This window comes from Melospiza melodia, chromosome 3, assembly GCF_035770615.1.
Source record: "Melospiza melodia melodia isolate bMelMel2 chromosome 3, bMelMel2.pri, whole genome shotgun sequence".
In the NCBI taxonomy this organism is placed as follows: Eukaryota; Metazoa; Chordata; class Aves; order Passeriformes; family Passerellidae; genus Melospiza; species Melospiza melodia.
In genome coordinates, this window is record NC_086196.1 from 33,535,776 (window position 1) to 33,541,775 (window position 6,000).

Below are 6,000 nucleotides of genomic sequence, written 5' to 3' on the forward strand. Positions count from 1 at the left end.
ACTCAGCTCTATACTTGATCTCACTGGAAGACATGTCTGAGATGAAAGTATGGTCTGTAGCTGTAGGGATAGGCAGATAATGGGATGGATTTATACTGTTGAGGGTACATCCTGCTGAACTGGACCATAGGAAGGGTGTTTGTCCTGCTGCGGTCAGAATTTATAAAATGCTTGATTGTAATGCTGAAAGATCAACTTGGACCCCAACTTTGCCACTATATTTTAGCATCCTCCCACCAGGGTGGACTAAGCCAGGCATCCTTCTAACTGCAAAACAACTAAGCCAGGCATCCTTCTAACTGCAAAAAGAAGAGATTGAGCTTGTCAAAAAGAAGGGAATTTGCTGCTGTTTTTTTACAGTCCCACCTGTGTGACTTTCCCCGCACCATAGTGTATAAGGTGGAGTAGTGTCTAGTGTCAGTCCTTCCCTTTAATTATCTGCTAGCCTGGCTGAGAGCTGTATAAACACATTATGGTCTCTTGCAAGAAACAGATACTGCAAGTGCAACCATCTTTCCCTTTTAACTCTTTCTGTCTGTCCTGCCTTTTGTGCTCCTCTGCATATCATTAAAGTGTTCGATAAAGTGCATATTGGCCCAGTTTCTTTTTGGCTCACTCAAGCTACTGATTTATTTATAGTTGGCACAGGGAATCATGCACCTTCAGGACATGACTTAGGCCACTTAAGATCTGTGTTCCCTCTCAGATGTGGGCAAAATAAATTCAGGATGCCACATCCAGAATTATTGTTCCAAATTACTAGAAAGTAGTTGGTAAGAAAAGCATAACTAAAGGGAAAGGTAGGGAAAATCTGTGACAATGACAGACTGTCTTGGAGCTAGCTTGCCATTACTTGGGGATTTTCACCTCCCAGGAAATAGGTCTCCTCCCCATTCACACCCATGAGTTCAAAGAGAGGTTTGGCTGATATCAGTGCAGTAGCACAGGCCTGAAACATCCAAACTTGAGCTAAACAAGTTCAGTGGCAGCTGAAATAAAGTATGGGGGGGGGGGGATTAAACACAGTGTGATGGGGAATTCTGCACCAGGGACTGTCATTTGCAAGGGATACACACAGATGAGTTAGTCTTAGCCTGTATAAAACAGTGGAGTATCTGGGCCCAAATAAACCATTCCATAACCATTCTGTTCAGCATAAAAAATGGTGTCAAAGTAGCTAAAGTTCATATTAGAACCTCAGAAAGAAACACCATTTTTAAAAGGCACTGAGGGTGGGGGTCAGTCTTGTAAAGGTAACAGCAATGGTCTCTTTACTCTACTTGGTGGTTGGATGACTTCAACCCAGAGGTTTTGCCTGGCAATCTGTCTTGCTAAAAGTCAGGGTAAGATAAACTGTACTCTGTCTCTGATTTCTGCAAGAAAGAAAACAATTGAACGACTGGTCATTCATCACTGAGCCACCCTGCCCCCTCTCCAACACCTTGTATAAAGTTGTATATTCTGGAGCTGTTTAGCTTTCCTCATCCATTTCTTCAAAAGGAAACAAAAAATTAAGTAACAAGAAATGTATTTTACAACTTTCCTATAATAACAATAGTTCAGAATTGAAAAGGACAGATCAATAAAGAAATTACTTGAAATTATAATTGCTTGCACATCATGTCACTTGCATCATTACATGCCATATGTACAAGTAAGTTTAGTATCAAAGGGCCTCATGATATATTACAGGGCCTAGCCTCTACAACTGTGCTCATAAACACATTTACCTATTCATAAAAATTTGCATTTATTTTTGTATACTGAGGAGCTCAAACTCAGCTCAGATGTAGCTTATGGGGTTACAAACGTGTGCTTTGACCATCCAAATGGGGAAATTGGAGAATATTATTTGAGAAGTTTCTTTAGCAGCCTTAGTTAGATGAGTGATTTAAGTTGCTGAGAAAAAAACCTGGACAGAACAAGCTGCAAAATTTATAAATTTGCTCTGACACAAGCAGTCTGAAAAGGGGAAGGGTGGCATACAATGATGGGAAACAAAAGTAGTCGTGATATATTATTGTAGGAAAAAGCAGTAACTTGGGTGAGAAGAAACATCTAGGCTTGGTCTGATGGGCTGAGTGTATGCTCAGCTGTCAGGGAAGAAAAGGAAACTCTACTCCTCCTTGTAACAAAGCCAGCTTCATTCTGCTTGTGGCACAGAGTGCCCTGCTTTGGGGGCCATGCCTGCCTGGCTGCTTCCCACAAGCTTGCAAAGAGATTCTTCAGAGCACATCATCCTGCACACGACATGGCCACTGCACAGGTAAGTACCAGGAAAGTCTTACCAAGCTGAGGTAAAGTGGGGAAACTAAAAAAATCACTCAGGAAGAAGATGGGCATGAAAGCTGAGGTCTCTAGAGCCTCACTGCACCCCGAGAGTCTGCATTAGCTCATGGTTCAAGGAAGTAAGACCCTTCATGGAAGAGACAATTAGTTACAAAAAGGCATAAAGAAGCCTAGTAATGGATTTTAACTCTCCTAAGGGAATCCTGTGTTTTTACTGGGGAAGGATTACAGGAAACCAAAGTAACACTTTATTTTTCTTCACAGAGAGCTTGGGGACTGTGGAGTAATTTAGTCAATGGTGATTTGCTACTTGTGCTATAGTGTTACCAATGATGGTACTCCTGGTCTGTTTATTAAACTTCTGACTTGTCACTCATCACTAGCAGGATCAAAACTCATTGTTTTTCTTCCTATGAAAGCAACTTTTCTATCTTTCAGAATTACTATGAGGTTGAGAGATGAGTGCTTTCATCTAAAATCAAAGTCAGGCAAGTATCCATTTTGTAAGACATGTGAGCATAAAAATGTGCCAATGTAAACACCAGGTATCTGAGTGAAAAATGTTAATTGGCATTTCAAGAAATGAGAAGACATCACAAAGATATTTTAGGCTTTCAACATATTTGTAGTATTCTAACATCAATCATTTTCTTGCATCTATCAGGTTATTTATCTTAGCTACCCTCTGTATCCATTACCACAGTGCCTAAGCCCCTTGTAATGTTTCTGTAGGGCAAGGAAGTGTTCTCATCCCTGTTTTACCACCGAGAGATTGGAGCAGAAAGGATCCCACATTTGTGGACACTTAGAAAGTCTGTAACATAGGAGAAAATCAATGCACATATGCCAGCTCTCTGGCCAGAGTCTTAATCAAAGAAGAGTTTGTCTCTTTTAAATTAGCCTGAGTTTGCACCTGGTTAATTTGCACCATAAATTGTAGAAGCAAGGTTGTGTTAGACATGTCCCTGAGCCATGAGCTATAAGACTAATTCTACCAACACTCAGAAATGCAGGAACAATCCAGGGCTTGCGCCTTAAGAAGGGCTCTGGCTACACACTGCCAAAGAAAGATGAAAGACTGCAGTGAGTCAGGGCATGGGAGGAAGAGAAAGAGAAAGATGATGTGTTGTATTGCTGTGGATGCTGCACCAGGCACTTCACAGGAGCTTTCCCTGGAACTGCCAGTTCTTCAGGACAAAACACAGCTCTCACCCTGGAGAGCCCAAGCTGGCCCCAGACACCCAGTGTGCACTGGCATCCCATGGAAGGTTGCACTGACTCCCATTAAAGGCCCTGTGCTCAGACTGGCTGAGCAGCTCCCCAGTGAGGGTTTTGCATACATGGAAAGCCCTTTAGAGGAATTCATTCTCAGTGTTAAGAGAAAACTTGTGGGTGCAATGTTACACATCTTCTCCACTCTCTGGAAATTTCAGTCAATCCAGCTCCTAGTGATGTACAACTTTGTTCAGGCCTTACAGAATGCATATCAAGATATTTGCCAACAAATTTTGGTATATGTTAAATGGGATTATATGTGATATCTGGTAAATTTGCTATGTCATCCAAACATAAATTTGCTATGTAATCCTGCATGAGAATGACAGAATTGCCTTTATTATTTTGGTGCAAAATTTGGCAGAGGTCTATTGTTGAAATAGACCTAATTGAAATGACACAGACATTGAAATAAGGTATCAAAATCCTTCATTACTGATTAAAATCAGGAGATTCTGGCTGACATACCTCTCCACACTAGCCTCAGCCATCACCCCATCTGATTTTTAAAAATTCGCAAATACATATCTGAGTCCCATTCTGTTCTTTCCGGAAAAAAAAAAAAAAACAAAAACAAAAACAAAAACAAAAACAAAAAAAAAAAACAAAAAAAAAAAAAAAAAAAAAAACAAAAAAAAAAAAAAAAAAAAAAAAACAAAAAAAAAGAAAAAAAAAACAAAAAAAACCAAAAAAAAACCAAAAAAACAGGGCCACGTTAATCCCTTGGAGCAGATCCCTTAACTTCCTAGCAGTTTTAAAAATTTTGCATTTTCTGCTTTGGATAGACGCAGAGAAGCTCATAGACATTGTTTTGTATTTCCCCTTACTGAACTGCACAAGAGTACCAGACCTGGCTAGCAGAAGGTCTGATGACTCATCTCTCTGTTTTCCTCCTTTAACCAGCTTTCCTTCTGGGTTAGTCACACCCCAGTTAAGAACTTCATACTAGGGAGTCTGAGCATCACCCTAGATCTTGTACACACAAAAGAAAAATAGAAAAGCAGGGAGGAGAATGAGAGCCAGCCTACATTCACAATCTGTACTTGAAGGTTTTTCCTCCCTCACTTCTCTGCTTTCAGTTCTCTGGTCCCTTCTCAGCCTTGTGGGACTCCACTGCAACACATGTTTATGGTCTTCTTTGTATGCTGTCCCTGGTTCATTGTCAAAATTATTTTTTCCCCTCCAAGTTACTTAAATAGACTTTTATGATGTGCTTTTGCAATACCGCTTTCTAAAACAACACCATTTTCTATATGTATTATGAACTACGATACGCACCATAAAATCAGAGGACTGCACTGTGGCAAAGTGCCATGACCCCACTTTGGGGATGTTCCAGGAGCTCCAAGAGTCACAGTTTGTGAGGCATGTATAAGGCCTGTCAGAGTAAGAAGAAATGCACAGTGACTGTGGTCTTTCTGTGTCACTTGAGTAGGGTGTGTAATCTGCTTTCTCCTTTGTCTTTCCAGCTAACACTCCTGTTCCACACTCATCCACAATGCACACTCTCTTCAGCTGACTGCTGAGTTGGTTGAACCCCTGTGTATGATCCCACACGTGGACAGCTGAGTATCACCAGTCTGCTGGTTTGTTATATCGGTATTTTTAGCCAAAATAGTTTTGCAGCTATGTCACTGCAGTCCAGCATGTGTTTTTAAAGGCATAATGCGGCCACCTATGGTAAAATGCAAAGCCCCTGTGACAAATGGAGCTCAAGGGAGTCCAGCCCCACAAATTGTGGCCAACTCAATCTCTAATAGAGTAAAGCAGCCCACAAAGAGTGGGCTCCAGAATGTGATGTTTCACTTGGATGGGAACAGAGAACATAGCCCAGCCTACTGTGTTTAATGATGAATGCTGTGGGAATCCGACTTTCAGAAATTGTGAGCACTTTAAGTGAATAGGAATTTCAGAAAATCTGCGTCTGTGCACACACATCATGCCATAAACCATGCGAGTAATAAAATCTTACCAGAATAGCTGACATTCTTCCTGCCACTCCTCTACAAAGTGTTCTTCTTTTCCAAACTTCCCTCTGAAAAAGGTCTTTTGTTTTCCAAAACTTGATCCAATGTGCTAATAACTGGGAGGCATAGAGAACTTACTTCTTATCAACAAGTTTCATGTTCTAAAGTCACAAAAATGCAAAGGATTAGGCAATAAAGAAACATCACAGAAAGATATATTCAAAACAAAACAGTTATGCCTGCATTTTAATCCTTCCATGACTATTTTACATAAGATATATTGGCTTTTTTGCATATTTCTCTTTTGACCACTTCATAAAAGAGTCTGCAGTTTACAATGTAAAAATATTTCAGAGATGCATTCTGGAAGCAATATCTAGTAATGGTCTCTGCAGTAGAGATGGAAGAGGATACGTCTCCTCACTGTCTGTGAAGAACGATAATATAGGAATAAATTTGTAGAGGAATA

General features: G+C 40.4%; 1 long non-coding RNA gene across 1 annotated transcript in view; it reads right to left on the bottom strand.

Annotated features, from left to right (window-relative positions):
* The window catches only part of LOC134416700 (uncharacterized), an 88,371-nt gene extending 83,431 nt beyond the window's left edge, over positions 1 to 4,940 (bottom strand). Inside the window, exon 1 of the long non-coding RNA XR_010027335.1 lies at positions 4,843 to 4,940. This is a non-coding gene — a long non-coding RNA (uncharacterized LOC134416700). The remainder of the gene's footprint in view (positions 1 to 4,842) is intronic.
* Positions 4,941 to 6,000: the final 1,060 nt, after the last annotated feature.